The sequence below is a fragment of the Branchiostoma floridae genome, unplaced genomic scaffold, assembly GCF_000003815.2.
Source record: "Branchiostoma floridae strain S238N-H82 unplaced genomic scaffold, Bfl_VNyyK Sc7u5tJ_1585, whole genome shotgun sequence".
Taxonomy (NCBI): domain Eukaryota; kingdom Metazoa; phylum Chordata; class Leptocardii; order Amphioxiformes; family Branchiostomatidae; genus Branchiostoma; species Branchiostoma floridae.
Genome location: NW_023365779.1, coordinates 361,383 through 379,509, shown reverse-complemented (window position 1 = coordinate 379,509; position 18,127 = coordinate 361,383). Strand labels below are relative to the sequence as shown.

Sequence of the window (18,127 nt, the reverse complement as noted above, 5' to 3'; positions counted from 1 at the left end):
TTTTATTGATTTTTAAAGAAAAGAAACAAGGAACATACAAACACATGAATGGCACGCAAAAACACACACGAGAAATTATTGGACTAATAAGTAAAACAAAATGACCGTAATTACAAATGAAGTTTAGAATTTGAACCCCAATTAACATTGCAGTATATAGACATACATATCAATCTAAAGATGACCAATTAGTTTCCCCCATTTAGCAACATCTTTTGTTTTATTTTTTTCTTGTGTTCTAGCAATAATATTTTCTTATTTGAAATTATATGAAATAAAGGATTCAGAGTGACAGATTTTAGAGAGAGCCCTGGTCTGGTCATGACATGAAAGTCTGTACTTGGTACTCACAGTTGTACCCTGAATCAATCTTCTTCTCAATCCTCGGCTTTTATCCTGACCTCTTGCTTCACTTTTACTTTCAAATGTCTGAGAGTAGAGGGAATGAATTACTGAGGTTTTCCTTTGATTCTTTACTGGGGAATGTCAGACAAGGACAATCATGTTCCAGTTAGTGCCAACATAGTGGCAGAGTATTGCAAGAAAGATTAGCTCCTTTGTAGACATGACATTATTGTCTGGTAGTGACTGGAGTGACAAAGCAAGGAAACTAACATTATCTTTTGAGTCATCTGTTTATTACTCAGGGCTCGAAATTCATTTTTGGAATTAGGTGTACTGGTACACCCAACTTAAGGAATTGGGTGCACCAAAAATTTTTTGGGTGCACCTCTTAAATTGAAGTAATAACCTTGTAATAAATCTTAGTTACAAGCTATCAAATTTTTAAACAAGTACCATGATAGACATCTTTATCATCTTTCTAACACTTAAATGTCAAGAATATGATATAGTATACTTTGATATCTTGACATACACAACCTAAAAAAATATTTGGGTGCACCCTGTGCACCCACAGAAAATAATTGGGTGCACAGTTCCAATTTTGGGTGCACATGCACCCAGTATTTCGAGCCCTGTAACTGAACTCCTTGTTTTACTGTAAGTCAAAAAGTCTACCATGTTAACTTCTTTTAGAATAGATAAAATCCATCTATCATTGTCTGGTAAAAAGCGATGTAACAAAGCATTAGTAATAGCACATAATCTGATCAGTCACTGGAACTGCTTTTTTTGCTGCATGGCAAAAAGTCTACCACATGATCATGGAATAGATAAAATCCTTCTATGGACAGGATATCATTGTCTGGTAACAACTGGGGTAACAAAGCAAGTAATAGCACATCATCTGATCAACACAATCTACTATTCAGCTGTACTGCAACCACTTGTTTTTACTGCAAACCAAAAAGTCTAAAGTTTGATCGTGGAATAGCCAAATCCATTTGCTTCAGAAAACATTCAGTTACCAGGTCTAGCCCTTGATAATAGCCTCTGGCTAGTTGAGTAGCCCTGGCTGTATTTCTCTCTGTACAGCCAAATAAATCAAATCAAAAGATTAGTAGTAAAGAAAGCAACAAAGCACGAAATGGAATTGACTCAATCACTTGTACTGAGCTTTTAACTGTAACCTCTTGTTTTACTTCAAATAAAAACTAATCTTAGAATTATGGTGAAAGATACTTTTTTTTGCTGCCATGAAGATATAACTGTGTAGTAAAAGCTAAACTGGTAAGTAAGTAACAAATGCCACATTATCCAATCAACTCAGTTGCCTGTTGAGTTTTTAGTGTTGCTGCTTACTTTTACTGCAAATCAACATAGTTAAAACATGCTTGTGGAGACTAAGAGAAACTCTTTCTTAGCTACAGACAAGAAATCATTGTGTAGTAAAGAAATGGGTGATAAAGAAGTGCTACATTATCTGTGCTATAAATATGGATTTTCATTTCATATCATAAGACCCTGTAACATTATGGCTTGGTTTCCTTTCATGATGTTTTGTCCATTTATTGTGTTTCCAGGGCCTCTTGGAAAGGCATTCACCATGTAAGTCACTGGGGAACATCGTTAAAGAAAAGAGAAATACATTCAATCTAGAATAAACTGAATTGAAAGCCTGGGAAATGTAAAGAGACATTCCAGTTCAAATCTACCATTTTAACTCACTTTTACTACAAATCAGGAAACCCTTAAACATGATGATGTGGTTTCATCTGGAACAATGGAGACACAGATGGGTGATTTATCACTTTGACATGCACACCTAACTTTTACTTTCTTCTTCTTCAACTTTCACTTTATAATGCTTTAACTGATGTAAAGAAGAAGTTGACACTCAGTTGTAAGATGTACCTTTGAAATTCACTATTTGGTTCTTCTTCTTGTACTGAAGTCCACACAGATAATTGGCTTGTACAGGTAGAGATGTCATAGTCACAAATTCAACTTTCACTTACTTTTCTTTGGACTGAAGTAAACCCAAGTACTAAGACATTAGAGACAAAAACGTCATTGAAACAAATTTAGCTTTTCACTTTCCTTGTACTGAAGTAAATTCAGGTGATTACCAAGTAAAGCTAGAGATGTCATTGACACAGATTCAACTTTCACTTTCCTTGGAATGAAGTCAAGAAGTCCAGGTAATGAGCGGGTACTTTCAATTTTTTTTCCTTGGACTGTAGTCAACCCTGGTAAGGCCACTCCAATTTAATTTCTTGGTTCACGGATTTTTTCATAAAAAATATGGAGCGAGAGGGCGAAATAAAAATAAAAATAAAAATTTCACTTTGACTTACTTTTCCTTGGACTGAAGTAAACTCTGGTAATAAACCAGTAGACCAGGAGATGTCGTTGACCTAAATTTAACTTTCAGTTTCTTCTCCTGGTATTTGGTACCAGGTTTGACAGCACTCCTGGGGGCCATGTAGTCAGCCATAGATGGCACACTAAAGATATCATTAACACAAAATTAACTTTCACTTTAAATTAAATTCTTTTCCTTGCACTGAAGTAAACCCAGGTAATAAGCCAGTAGACTTGGAGATGTCATTGACACAGATTCAACTTTCGCTTTCTTCTCCTTAGGCCACACCAATTTAATTTCTTGGTTCATGTATTCACTCGCTCCTATTTTTTGGGAAAAAAAATAAAAATAAAAATTACCACTCAGCAAATTTTCACCATTAATGAAACCATTCACCAACTTTCTGGTGTAGCAAATTGGCCTTTATATTATAAGCTCCTTAAAGTGTGGGTACAGGTGCTGTTACTGTACAAAAATAGTGTTTTTGTACTTTTTTCAAGCTGAAAACTTTTTTCTTTATGTTTTGGATTAGCCGTTACCTTTATCCCAACCATTTTACGATTTTTATTTTTATTTCGCCCTCTCGCCCCATATTTTTTATGAAAAAATCCGTGAACCAAGAAATTAAATTGGTGTGGCCTTAGCCATATGTAGATGGTAGACTAAGTGCCACCTGTCCCAGTACCTTGGGGCCGTGTAGTCAGCCATATAATAGCTGGCACACTAGAGATGTCATTGTCACAAATTTCCCTTTCAGTTTCTTCTCCTTGGCACCTTAGGGCCGTGTAGTCAGCCATATAATAGCCGCCTGGAGAAAATCTCCCACACAAGAGGCTTAGTTAATGCAGAGGTTTGAACCTGAGGTAACGTTGGCACCCTGCCATGCAGGGACGTAGCTGTCATGTTAGGCACTCCTGAGGATATAGTAAGGTTCTTCGATGTCTGTCTTGGTTTGGTTTGGTTTATTTAGATCTCCATTCAGACACCATCATCAGGGTAGAATGACTGGAAACTACTTCTTGCAGCAGCAAGAATGCCGTCTCAAACATGGCTCAGCTTGTACCCCCCTCATCTCTGTTCATGACTGGAGCTGATTTTCTGATCCAGACTGCCTCCTTAATCCAGTATGTTCTTCTGTTTTCTTCTCTGTCCATAACTCTAGCCCCCTCCAAGTCTATTACACAATTGTTTCTGTTGATGTGGTTGGCGACCGCTGATTTTTTTCTCTACTAAAAAACCTTACTTACGTATTTGAATGATTGACTGAGGAGTCTTACAATACTGGGATATTATACTATATGTTAGGCACTGCCTGAGGAGTCATACATGCTGTGCACCACTCACTCACAGTGCACTGGGACTCTCTGTCAGGGAGAGATACTGAGCTCAACTAACTCACTGAAGAGTTCTTTCACTGGTCGTGATATTTAAGACAGACACTATGTACAGTACTTTGTACCTGGGAAATGCCTGAGGACCCATACATGCTGTGCACCACTCACTGTGCACTGGGACTCTCTGTCAGGGATAGATATATACTGCTCTCAAATCAGCTACGTTCACTGATGAGCTAAATTCTTCCACTGGTCATGAGAGAAAAGGTAGACACTTATGAATGCACAGTATTTACAGGTTCATTGTACCAAGGAAATTCTGCTTACCTCATTTCAACAAGCATAATGAACAGTGGACCACTGTGAGCTTAACATCCCATTCTAAGTACTGCCACCCTTTCCAGTAGTATACTGGTCATAAATCAGCTAAGTTTGAGCTGCTCTTCCACAGGTTATGAGAGAAAATAAACACAGTGTCATCAATGTACAGTATTTACAGGTTCATTGTACAGGGAAAATTATCCTAGCTCTTTTCAACAATCACAATGGACAGTAGACCACAGGCTTATGCCCCGTCCTGCAAGCCTTAGTACTAGTGTGCTTGTCAGATGAGCGACACAGTTGGGATTCAAACCCCAGACCTTTTGATCCAGAGGCAGGGTTTCTAACTACTGTGCTACACACAGCACTCTCGTGATTTGCAGTGCAGTACCAGTGGAGGTATCCATGACATGAGGTAGTGCCTGATGATTGCAGCACCTACACAGCTCTGGGATCCCCCGTCTTGCAGCACAGTGCCTCAGGATTCTAACATCTATATGCCAAAAAGCAGTTACTGAGAAGCAACTGGATATGATTTTGGAAATGGTCAGGCTTTTCGGATAATGTCCACTATCTTTCGTCAGTGACACTGCTTTTTGGCATATCTTATTATCTGGATATCTAACATCTATGTTAGGTAGCAACTCAGCATTTATCCATGCCATGTAAGGTAGTCGATGAAGGTTAGCAAAAGATACACCAAAAAGCGGTTATTTAGCACCTCACATCCAGTTGCTTTATGGCAATTGTGCTTTGGGATACAGCCATGCCATGTAAAGTAGTGCACTGCCTGAAGATTCTAACACTCATGTTAGTTACTACCTGGGGATACAGCCATGCCATGTAAAGTAGTGCACTGCCTGAAGATTCTAACACTCATGTTAGTTACTACCTGGGGATACAGCCATGCCATGTAAAGTAGTGCACTGCCTGAAGATTCATGTTAGTTCAGGGATAAACAAGTCCACTAGCCCTATAGTCCCGGTCAAGTGAAAATGCCAATAGGGCAAGTGCATGTCCTTCCCCACTTGCCCGATCGGACAAGTTAGCTTTTCTCAATTGAGTGAGATTTTGATGTACTTGCTACTTTTCAAAGTCATGGCATCAAGCATTGACTAACACAGAAAATAGAGCCAATAACAAAAATTCCATTGAAGGCAATAAATATACATAGAAAAATGTCATTTAGATTTCGGGCAAGTGAAAAGTTGGTTCGGGCAAGTAAATTTTTGAAGTACTTGCCCGATAGGACAAGTCAATTTTAGAAAACTTGTCCAACCCTATAGTTACTACCTGGGGATACATCATGCCATGTGAGGTAGAGCACTACCTTGGGACACAGCCATGCCATGTAAGGCAGTTAACTGCCTGAGGACTCCTACGTCTGTGTGACTGATATGAGCTGGAGTGACTCAGCTGTAGGGAGTCCCCACAGGGGGGCTGTAATGTACCCAGCTGTGGTGTGATATCATCCTGATATGATCACGTAGTCATAACGCTAGAAAACTGTTGGGCACTGTCTGCGGAGGGTGCTGTCTGTAACAGGGTAGGTAGATTGTACCTGCTGTGATGTCCTGATCTGTGAAGCTATACTAGTCTTCTGTCTGTAGGTATGTACATGTGTAGAATGCGCCAGTCAGACACCATATTCTGATGTGAACAGTTTTACTGCTGTCTGCAGTATGGTATGTACATGTAGATTGTACCGGTAGAATGATGTAATGTACCAGTCCTACTATGGTGTCCTGATTTGAGCTTATATACTGTTGTCTTCAGCAGGGTATGTGGAATGTAACAACAATACTTTGATGTCTTGATGTCTATCCAGTAACACTGTTGTATTTTGCTGAAGCAGTTACCTGCAGCAAGGTAGGAGTGAAAAAGGGTCCTGAACAGTAGAAGTTGTCAGATCTGCTCATGTTCAACTGTAATATGTATCCAGGAGTGCTCTGATTGTGTCCTTCTGATGTGCTCAAGCAGCAGCAATGATTTTTTCCTGGCGAGGTTGTTGTCTGGGATAACAGAGGTAGGAGTTGGGAAAGGGCTGGTCCTGAACAGTAGAAGCTGTCAGACCTGCTCATGTTTGACTGTTATGTTCCTGGAAGTACTCTGATGATGTCCCTATGATGTGCTCAAGCAGCAGCAATGATGTTTTTACTGGCGAGGTTGCTATCTGGGAAAGCAGAGGTAGGAGTTGGGAAAGGGCTGGTCCTGAACAGTAGAAGTTGTCAGATTTGCTCAAGTTCAACTGTTATGTTTCTGCAAGTGCTCTGATGATGTCCTTCTGATGTACCTTTGTAGCAGCTTTGCTGCTGTATCTGGTGAGGTTTTTGTCTGGGATAACAAAGGATGGAGTTGGGAAAAGGATGGTTCTGAACAGCAGAAGCTGTCAGACTTCATGTTTGACTGTTGTGTTGCTAGAATTGCTCTGATGGTGTCCTTCTGATCTGCTCTAGCAGCAGTAATAATGTTTTTACTGGCGAAGACATTGTCTGAACAGCAGAAGCTGTCAGATCTGCTCATGCTTGACTGTTGCATTCCTAGAAGTGCTCTGATGGTGACCCTATGATGTGCTCAAGCAGTAGTAATGATGTTGTCTCTGGCGAGGTTGCTATCTGGGGCAACAGAGGTAGGGGTTGGGAAAGAACTGGGCTCGATCAGTCAAAGCTGTCAAAGCTTCTCAGGTTGGAATGCTCAAGTCTGTTGTGATATCTTATCTGTGTGGTAATAATGGTGAGTCTGTTGTCTGTAGTAAGGTAGGAGTAGAAAAGGGATAGGATTAATCAGTAGGAGTTGTCAAATCTGCTCAGTTTGAGCTGCACTATAGTGGTGTTGGGTTGTCCTTCTGATGTGCTCAGGCAGCAGCGATGATGTTGTCTCTGGCGAGGCCATTGAAGAATTCTGAGGTTCTGAGCTGTAAGAACAGAACTTTTGAATCTGTTCAGCTTAAACTGAACTGTACCCAGTAGTGGTGCCATGTTGTTCTTCTGATGTGCTGAGGCAGCAGTAGTGATGTTGTTTTTGGTAAGGTTGCTGTAGATGGACAGGCTTGAAACAGTAAGAGCTTTTTAATCTACTCAGGTTGAACTGAACCGTACCCATTAATGATGCCATGTTGTCCTTCTGATGTGCTCAGGCAGCAGCAATGATGTTGTCTCTGGCAAGGCTGTTGGAGAAAGGAAGGTCCTGAGCATTAAGAGCAGTAATCTGTTCAGGTTGAACTATAATGTACCCAGTAGTGGTGCCATGTTGTGCTTCTGATGTGTTAAGATTTCCTGGTTGATGTTGTATTTGGTTTGGTAGTTGTTAATTCTGATTGCTATCTACATGTGCCTAACTAGCAGCTGAATAGTCTGTGCAATGCTTCATGAAACTTTCCAACCTTCTCAGGTATTGATATGAGAACGTTATGACTAATCTTCATCAATGATGTTGTCTGTTTGTTTGTTAGTTTGTTAGTTAGTTTACTATCTAGCTAACTAGCAGCTGAATAGTCTAATGTATGTAATAATTCATGAAACTTTCCAACCTTCTCAATCGTTAATATGAGAAAGTTATGACTGATTCTAATCAATGGTGTTGGCTTAAGAAGAGTTTACCATGCAGTGCTGGAGTTCAGTGAGCTCTGTTGGCAATAAGCCGATGATGATATTGGACTTGGTAGGATATTTGTCAGACGTGTGCAATAGGCTGGTGTTTAATTAAATTTTGCATTGATATCCAGCGCTTTATGAACGATGCAGTCTTAAGATGGTTGATTTGATTACATTGTGGTGCCTGCTTTACTTAGGATTTAGGAGAATGAGGTTTGACAGAGTCAATAGAGTAAAGCCTTGGCAAAGTCAGACTTCAGGAGAGCTCAGGTTGTGTGTCAGGACATTGAGGCTTCCTTAGACCTAATGACATTTGTTTTATTGCACTTATATCAGTCATATAAACTCCACATGTTGTGTATTGGTTCTTGGTACGTTGTTGTACACTTGGTATGTTTTGTTGATGTATATTATGCTGCTAAATGTGAGTCACCAAAAAATCTTTTTAACCCCATTCACAAATGCTGTGAAGAACAATGAAGAAATACTAAAGCTATGGAATCTGAGCATCAATAGATATGCATATTGTGTACAACTTATTTACTGTGTTTATCTGCTGTTTTGCCCCAGGTGATGCTCTCAGCCAATCCTGACTTCTGATCCGTCCAGACCTTCTACCAACCTGCAACAGTGTCAACTTCACCTTAGCAACAGCTCCTCCCTGGCAACAGCCACTCCCTAGCAACAGCCAGTCCCTAGCACCAGCCACACCCTAGCACCAGCCACTCCCTAGCAACAGCCAGTCCCTAGCAACACCCACTCTCTAGCAATAGCCCCTCCCTGGCAGCAGCCACTCCCTAGCGGCACCCACTCCCTAGCAACAGCCCATCCTAGCAACAGCCCCTCCCAAGCAACAGCCCATCCTAGTAACAGCCCCTCCCTAGCAACAGCCACTCCCATAGCAACAGCTGTTCCCTAGCAAAAGCTACATACTAGCAACAACCACTCCCTAGCAACCAGTTGTGAATACCCGCATCTGGAGTAACAAACCATTTGCTGATTTTTTGTGCCCGATTCATCCCCTACTGCAAAAACTAACCAGGATCCATATGAGGTAACAGAAAACTTGTTCCTGAATCTGACATCTCCAAAGACCAGCAGCTGCATCAGGCAGGTGGCCTGACCAGGAACCCACATTCCTGAAAAGTTACTGACTTCCTGAAAAGTTACTGACTTCCTGAAAAGTTACTGACTTCCTGAAAAGTCACTGACTTCCTGAAAAGTTACTGACTTCCTGAAAAGTCACTGACTTCCTGAAAAGTTACTGACTTCCTGAAAAGTCACTGACTTCCTGAAAAGTTACTGACTTCCTGAAAAGTCACTGACTTCCTGAAAAGTTGCTGACTTCCTGAAAAGTTACTGACTTCCTGAAAAGTTGCTGACTTCCTGAAAAGTCACTGACTTCCTGAAAAGTTACTGACTTCCTGAAAAGTTACTGACTGATATAACCAAGTGTGTGGAAGTAATTTTACCAAGTTTTGACCAAAGCAGAGACACATTTTTGGTCACTAATTTGGTGCAGAAACTGAGTGTGAGCTGAGTAGAAGAAAGCCGACTCCAAAAAGTCTTCAAGTCTTGGTAAAGTTTCTCCCAGCCGTCTTCAGCAGCATCTTAAGAGGGATCTTCCCGCTAAAGATCCGCTCTCTCCATCTCCGGGATAGTCTTAAGAACCTGACAAAGAAGTTTTGCGAGGGTCGTCTGCGCTTCGGTGATAAAACCAAAATCTTCCGAGAAACTGACACAAACGTCTTGGGGATTACCAAGGAGGTAAAAAGAAGTGTCTTGAGATTACCAAGAAAGTGAAAGGAGCATCTTGGGATTATATTGGAAGAAGTGGGAGCTTCCTTGGGATTGAGGACTCCTCTATCAACATCAGTGTCTTGTAAGATTGGACTTTTGCCGAAACGTCTGAAGATTCCGGGGGAAATCGTCTCATCAGCGCTCCGAGCCCCTTTAAGACGTGGCTGAAGGAACCGACCGTATCATCTCCTGAGGAGCTTTCCCTGCTGCTAAGACGTTCATCACTTTTACTTAAGAACCAGCCAGGAGGGTCTGATAACATCGCACCTCTGGCACAAACTCTCACTTTCACTGTGTGCAGGAAGTTGCTACGTCAGAAAGCACCGTTCACAGAAACCCAGCCTTAAGGGTTGATAACATCAAACTGCTGCCACAAACTCTGTGGAAAGTTTCTACATCAAAAATCATCAACAAGAACCAACCCAGAAGGGTCGGATAAGATCACACTACAATTGGAAAAACCTCCTGGTGTGTTTGGAACATTCAACAACAAACTCTTACAGTTTCACTTTGTGTGTGAAAAGCTGCTACGTCAGAAAGCCTGATACCTGGAATTTGATACCATCGAACTATTAACTAAAGTTCTGGAGTTTCACTGAGTGTGTGGATAGTTATTTCAGCAATCAGCAGACAACAGATATTAGTGCAAACTTGGAGAGTTTTGTCAAAGCGTGCAGCTAAACTAGCTTCATCCTCAAATGCTTTACAGACTCAACTGTACCGAGCACTGGATCAGTTAATTCACTGCCTAACAAGAAACTGCTGAGTTTTTCATTACTTGAGGGATCAACGACACAATTGAGATACTGTATTGGCACAATCTTGGAGAGTTTCATCAAGGGTGCAGCTAAGGTCGCAGTTCTTCAACAAGCGCCAGACATTCTCAGCTGCACTTTCTATAGGATCAGTTCGTTAGTGCGCTAACGAGGAAGCGCTGAGTGAGCGGATACCTGCCCCCGTCCGCTGGGATCCCACTGCAGGATTGTGTGTTATTAGCGAGCTGACGTGTCTTCAAGAATCCTCACAACTCGGAAGGAGTTACCTCAGACGACGATTGCATCTCCGCACATTAAAGACACTCAACCTCGTGCAGAACGATTATTACATCTCCTCTGTGCATTAACGAATCGGCAGAAGTCATTAACGAACTCCGGAAGTGATTCATCACCTGTGAAGTAAAAAGCTTCATGTAGAAAATCATTAGAAATCAAAGCTTACGAGGGAGTCTTTTAGGGACCGTCCATTAGTGTGATCGAGTAGGGAATCTACGTGGGACATATAACTGGTTGTAGACTCAGCGTGATTAGAAGACCATCGTTACTGAACCCCCCCCATTCCGGCTTGTCGAGTAGTGGTGAGTACATATATTGATTATGACTTCATTTTGCACAAATTGAGTGTCTGTATATTGCATGAGGGTCTGCATGGGGTTTCAGCCAAGTTTTTTTTCTAATTTCATAGCAAGAACCCCCTACCTACAGTGTGCGTTATGCTAAAATCAAGGAAGACAATTATAATGCAAAATTGCAAACTTTTTACTTCATCAATCAAAAATATCTTAACATGACACAAAAAACTGATAAGAGTGTATTTTTACAGGCTTAAAATGACAGATTTAACAGAAGAAATAAACAAAACGGCTCCCAAACAATGAGTCATGGACAGAAAAAATGGAAACAGCACTGCCAGCAATACAGGAATTGAAGAAGCTTGATAGACTAAATTGTAATTCATTACACCAAGCCTTATTTCTTTTTTAGCTTGCAAATTGACAACTCATCCGAAATCTCCCTGGAAGCTTACACTGTTCACAGATTGCACGTGGGTGGCTGACAGTTAATTCCTAATATGTATTTGCTGTACGTTAGTTGAAGTCTGCTAATGGCAATGCATGGCTTGTACAAGTTTTACTTGTGGTTTCTAATTGTAGAAAGCCTTTGAAATCAGTACAAATCAAAATTTTTCCTTGCAAGTGTTGTTTGAATCTCTCACAAAATGCATTTGCCTGCCTATTTGCTGACTGTTGGTTCCAACAATGGGTGGGAGAGAAAAAAAATTTGAGACAACCTTGTCTGCAATATGTGAGCTGTACAAGCTTAAATTCTTTTGACTAAATCATGATTCATCTAATTTTTCTTGGCTTGGAAATTGGTAGCATTTGAAATCTTTCCTTCAGGCTTATGTTGAGTTTTCACAAATTGCACGTGGGTGTTTAACGGCGGATTTGTCTTTTTGCTGTACATACATGTGTAGGTTGAAGTCTGCTAATGGCAACGTATGGCTTGTACAAGTTTTAATTGTGGTTCCTTATTATAGAAAGCCTTTAAAATCATTACAAATTTATATTTTTTCTTGCATGCGTCATTTGACTCTCTCACAAATTATGTTGTAGGTGGTTATTTGCTGTGATTTGGTTCCAAACAATTAGTTGGACAAAAACCTTGTTGGCAATATGTGACTTGTACAAGCTTAAGTTGACTAAATTATGATTCATCCAATTTTTTCTTAGCTTGGGAATCGGTAACAATTGAAATTTATCCTTCCTAGCTTACGTACACTGTTAACAAATTGCATGTGGGTGTTTAACAGCTTATTCCTGCCTATTTGCTGTGTGTTGGTTTAATTCTGTGGATGTGGGAAGATGTGCAGTGCTGCATTGTTCATAGGGCCTTCACACGGAAATCGAATTAGGAGGAATCAAGCCGAATCAGCCGGAATGAAGTATTTGCAAACTTCGTGTCACATTCGGGGCCATTCGGGTGGGAATTCCAAATGGGCCTTAAATCCCCTTCACACGAGAAGGAATGAGCCAGAATGCCGTCAGAATGAAAATTTAACATGTCAAAAACTTTCGAGCCAGCCAAAAGAACGGGGACGAATATCTCGAATGCAGTAAGAATTTTTAGAATACAGTACGAATTGCGACGAATAGAATAAAAAATTTCATTCGGACGGCATTCCGGCTCATTCGTGCTCTCGTGTGAAGGGGGCTTCAAGCCAGCTCAACCAGACATGCGGAACAGAATCCTGCTATTTTTAATTCCAGATTGAGTGAAAATTGGCAGGGATACGTGACAGATTCTGAAGTATATGAAACTTGAAGCTATCCAAAACATGCTGAAATTTTGATACACTGACTGATTTTTCTTAGTTTCAACTATTCCCTGCAAGCTCAAAGTCACCTTGAACTTGTATGCTATCATGTGGGAGGCTAATAGTTGATTCTTATATAATTTGCTGTGTGTTGCTTAAAGTCTGTATCTGTATCTATATTGCCGGTATAACCGCCCTTCGGCGTAACATACCAGCTTCTGTATCTGTATCTATATTGCCGGTATAACCGCCCTTCGGCGTAACACACCAGCTTCGCAGGCACGCGGTGCAGCAGCAGCTGGTTATATTACACTGGACGATCCGTCATACCTAACTTTTGCACATCTATCTGCAAGCGTTCTTTAAAACTATCCAGAGAAGATGCCCCTACTGTGCTTGGTGATAACAAGTTCCACTCTACGATAGTTCTGGGAAAATACGAATTTTTGAACACATCAATCCTAGGTTGCTAACTCTTGTATTTGAAGTCATGGCTGTTTCTTGTTCTTTTTTGAGCTGGTATTAGATACTTATCAGTGGGTACGTCCAACCAGTTATTGGTCATTTTGTACATCATGCAAAGTCTAAACCTTTTCTTTCTGTCTTCAAGTGATGTCCACTGCAGATCTGTTTTCATGTCAGACAATGAGTGAGGATGTGGAGTACAAAAATCCAGGAGGGATTGTTATAGTCTCAATTAGAACTGAATAGGGCTATCTTTAATTCCAGATTGTGTGAAAGATGTTAGGGAGACAAGCTTACTACAGAAAAGCTTGGTTATAATTACTGAAACATGCTGAAATTGTGAATACAAATTGCCTGACTTTTCTTAGTTTCAAATTTTCCCTGCAAGCTTAATTAAAGTCTCCTTGAACTTGCTTGTTATATGTGGGAGACAAACAGTTGATAATTACCTGTTCTTGGAGTAGAGAAATCCAGCAGGAATTGTTGCAGCCAGCTGTGATTGGACATGCGGAACAGATTTAAGCTATTTCTGATTGAGTGAAGTATTGGCAAGGAGACAACATTAATACATCACTATCCTGACAAGAAACCTTGAACCTGGTTCTGTACAGTCATACTATTCTTATTGCAAATAAAGCAACACAAAGAATACAGAGAAATATCACAGATCCAGACAAAACGTAACCAACCTGACTACATGTATATTAGACTATGTTATTTGGCTTTTTACCTATTAATTTTCTGTCGAGCAATTGTGCAAGTTTCATTCTCTTAGGCCACACCGATTTAATTTCTTGGTTCACGGATTCGCTCGCTCCTATTTTTTGGGAAAAAAAATAAAAATATATATAGAAATTACCACTCAGCAAATTTTCACCATTAATGAAACCATTCACCAACTTTCTGGTGTAGCAAATTGGCCTTTATATTATAAGCTCCTTAAAGTGTGGGTACAGGTGCTGTTACTGTACAAAAATAGTGTTTTTGTACTTTTTTCAAGCTGAAAACTTTTTTTCTTTATGTTTTGGATTAGCCGTTACCTTTACCCCAACCATTTTACAATTTTTATTTTTATTTTTATTTCGCCCTCTCGCTCCATATTTTTTATGAAAAAATCTGTGAACCAAGAAATTAAATTGGTGTGGCCTTACTCCAGGAAAAAAATTGTGTTAAATTCATGCGATACAGATCATGGAGATCTTGATGAAACAAAGAAACAAAATATAATTAGTGGTCTGAAACTGTGTGCATCAAAGTGAGAATATTCTGCACAGACTCTATTTGCACTGTTGCTTCTGCTTTTAGTGTTATATCTTGAAATTAACTTCTGAACCTACGAATTAGATCAGTTTTGCCTGGATGGCTTGGAAATATTTTATTATTACCTTTGCCATCGCCAGAATGGCAGAAGGTTATGTTTTGGGCGTGTTTGTGTGTCTGTGTGTCTGTGTGTGTGTGTGTCTGTGTGTCTGTGTGTCTGTGTGTGTGTGTCTGTCAACAGCATAACTCGAGAAGCCTTGGATGGATCCTGATGATATTTGATAGGTGGGTAGGGGTCGGAAAATGAAGGTCAAGTTCGATAATGGGCCCCCTAGCGGCTTGCTAAGGTACTGCAGCGGAAACTCAATTTTTTATATCTCATGTTCTGGACATGCTGTGGTCATGATTTTTGAGTGGTAGATAGCCCTTAAGACAGAGAGTAAGTGCTATGAGTTTGGCCCCCTAGCGGCTTTTTTGGAACTGCAGGCACCGGTTTCCTTTCAAACTTTGGACAAGAATAACTCTATAACGTGTTGACGGATCGTCATGATTTTTGATATGTAGATGGGATAAGTGATGACTTACATAATGAAATACTAATTATGCAAATCAACAGCTAACTTTCATAATTAATGAGGGAAGTTTATAAATCCACTGCATTCAATGAAAGGACTTTAAAACTTGTCACATATGTAGCTGGGAAGGAAAGAAATGTTGATAGATATCAATTATGCAAATGACAACCTCATTTGCATAATTAACGAGGAAATATAAACGTGTCAACATATTGTCATGATTTTGGGTCTGTAGGTAGCCTATTTGAAGGCCTACATAATGAGATACCAATTATGCAAATCAACAGCAAATTTGCATAATTTGCATAATTAATGAGGAAAGTTTATAAACCCACTGCATTCCATGATAGGACTTTTAAACTTGTCACATATGTAGCTAAGAAAGAGATGAATGTCAATACATATTAATCATGCAAATGACGACCTCATTTGCATAATTAATGAGAAAGTATGAACACGTTGACGGACCATCATGGTTTTTGATATGTAGAAATAGTATAATACCGTGGCAGTAAATGATGAGAAATGTCAAACATTCTGTAGCTTATTGAAGAGCTTATTTTGGTTTTGATACCTCGTGTTCAGGACATGCTATGGTATTGATTATGTTGCTGTACATGTCTATGGCTTTTTGGGACAGAGAGTGTGTAGTTTTAAGGCCCCTAATGGTTTTTTGATAGAAACGCAGGGGCCATTTGTATTTCAAACTTTGTAGGAGAATAAATCATTAATGGGTAGACGGATTATCATGGTTTGTGCTATTTAAATAGTTTAAGTGATGATTATACACTAAATATGAGAATCAGTGATTTATTTGTAGAATTAATAGGAAAATGTATAAATCCCAAATTACATGACAGTAGTTTCAAACAATGAAAAATTATACAATATAATAGAGTTTGATGACAGGAATTATATCCTAAAAGCCTGTCTGCTTAGACTGTAAGTTAGACTTATAAGGACTTTGATATCGACATGTCTATTTTCTTAAAAGGGCCATTGTTTTCTCCCCATATGGGTTTGCAATGGTTGATGCCGTATCCTCAGATCTTTACTTCCTGTGGAGGTCAAGGTCAAGGAGACTGCCAGGTCAGGAAGCAGCTGTCAGCTGACCCCTGTGATTTTCCTTCCTGTGCTAAGCATTACAACACATGTACATTTCCGTCCAGTAGACGATCTTACGAGCATTTGGAAACAACAACGCGAGCAGAGGATCAAGTGAAAGACTTCTGATTTTACAGGCGACTGTGTATCAACTAACCTACAGGTAAAAGAGTTGATATGTAAGGTATTGTAGAGAGAGAAGAAAAGTTCCATGAAGACTTTTTCCCTGTGAACTTCCATCAGTTGGTCAAAGCTGTTTTTCTTTTACACAGCTGCATAAATAATCATGTAATTGGAATAAGGCAAGCTTGTGATTTCTTTTTGTGTTGGATTTTGCTGTTTGGGGCTCAAATGTAGTATTGATGTAGGAGCTAAAGGTAATGGGAAAGTAAACAGGCACAGGGTCTTTAGGGGGTTATTTGATTTTGATTTTCTTTGAGTCTGATATTTACCACTATATTTTCCGGGGGGGGGGGGGGTTGGGGAATGACGTGTTGCTTTGTGTACAGTGTCAGAATCAAAATTTGATTTTGAGGTCCCAAAAGCCAAATATTCAATCAAGACCGACGTCTTTGGTCTTAGGTCACTACAACCCCCTTAAAGGGACATAATGTAGAAATATGGCGCCAAAATTTCAAATGTTCTGAACTTGAAAATCTCCATTCAGATTGACATTTGCAACTTATTTCTAACTTATCTGCGTCATTTTATCACATTTCTAGTGCTAATTAACAACGTAAAAGTAAGCCGCAACCAAATTCACTTACTTCCGGGTAGCCTACCGGAAGTAAGCCAACAGTAGATTTCCGAATCGACCGTTGCGGTCGCAGATCTTCGAAGCATAGCGGGACTTTCAACAAACTTCAGTAATGATTCGAGCGAACCACCGAACGCGTTCTAAAGCGCACTTTGGCTCGCCGGCGAGTTGGATAAAATGGCGGACAACTCAAGCGTCGGAGGGAAGTGCGCATATTTCAAGACATCCTCACAGCTCAACAAAGTCGTATACGTTGTAAATATTGCTGTGCAGTGTAATATTAAAGGTAGACTCAACTCATTGTGTAGAGAAATGACCGAAAACAGTGACTTTAATTTTACATTATGTCCCTTTAATGCGCCAAGTCCCAAAACGTTGCATCCATCAGGACAGTCTGACCAGAGAGTGGGAGGGCCAAGGGACGGTTCATTAATCATTGGAGTGGTACTCTCAAAGCAATAGCATAGCATAGTAGACCTAAAGACTTGAGTGAAAACTACACTACCAAAAATGCTTTTTCTTGTTTACCTTGTTTTGCTTCCTCACAGAAAATTTTTCTTCCAGGAAGAAAATTATTCTGTCCTCAAGAAATCTTAGCAAAATGTGCTTGTCCATGGGGCAAGCAAATTTTTGCTTGTCAAGTTTTTAAGAAAATTTGAGATTTGTTTTCTTGTATTTCTTAAAATTCCAGGAAGAAAAAAATTCTTGTATTTCTTAAGAGTTGAATCTGGTTAGAAAAAAACAAGAATTTCTAGAATTTTTTTTCTTGCATTATAAGAAAAAATAAGAAGATTTTACTTAAATGTCTAAAAAAAAATTTGGGTTTCTCGTTTTGCTTGAATTTTATTCTCAATTTTCTTCCTGCAAGAATATTTTTCTTCATATAAGAATTGTCCATGGGGTAAGCAAAATAAGAAAAAATCATTTTTGGTAGTGTATGCATTTGTCCAAGTTTAAAAGCTTGTGGGTATTTGCACAGGGTGTTGAACTCTTTATAGCTTCCTTTCATACAGATGTAAATTATGATAGATGGCACATATTAGTAGAAATAAACATAATATTGCAATTGAGGAACTGATTTGCATAACTTATGTCTACAGACATCATTTTACATATTA

General features: G+C 39.6%; 1 long non-coding RNA gene across 2 annotated transcripts in view; it reads left to right on the top strand.

Annotated features, from left to right (window-relative positions):
• Positions 1-9,279: 9,279 nt before the first annotated feature.
• The window catches only part of LOC118408448, a 13,678-nt gene continuing 4,830 nt past the window's right edge, over positions 9,280-18,127 (top strand). For both annotated transcript variants that reach the window (XR_004830297.1, XR_004830298.1), the window contains exon 1: positions 9,280-11,109. This is a non-coding gene — a long non-coding RNA (uncharacterized LOC118408448). The remainder of the gene's footprint in view (positions 11,110-18,127) is intronic.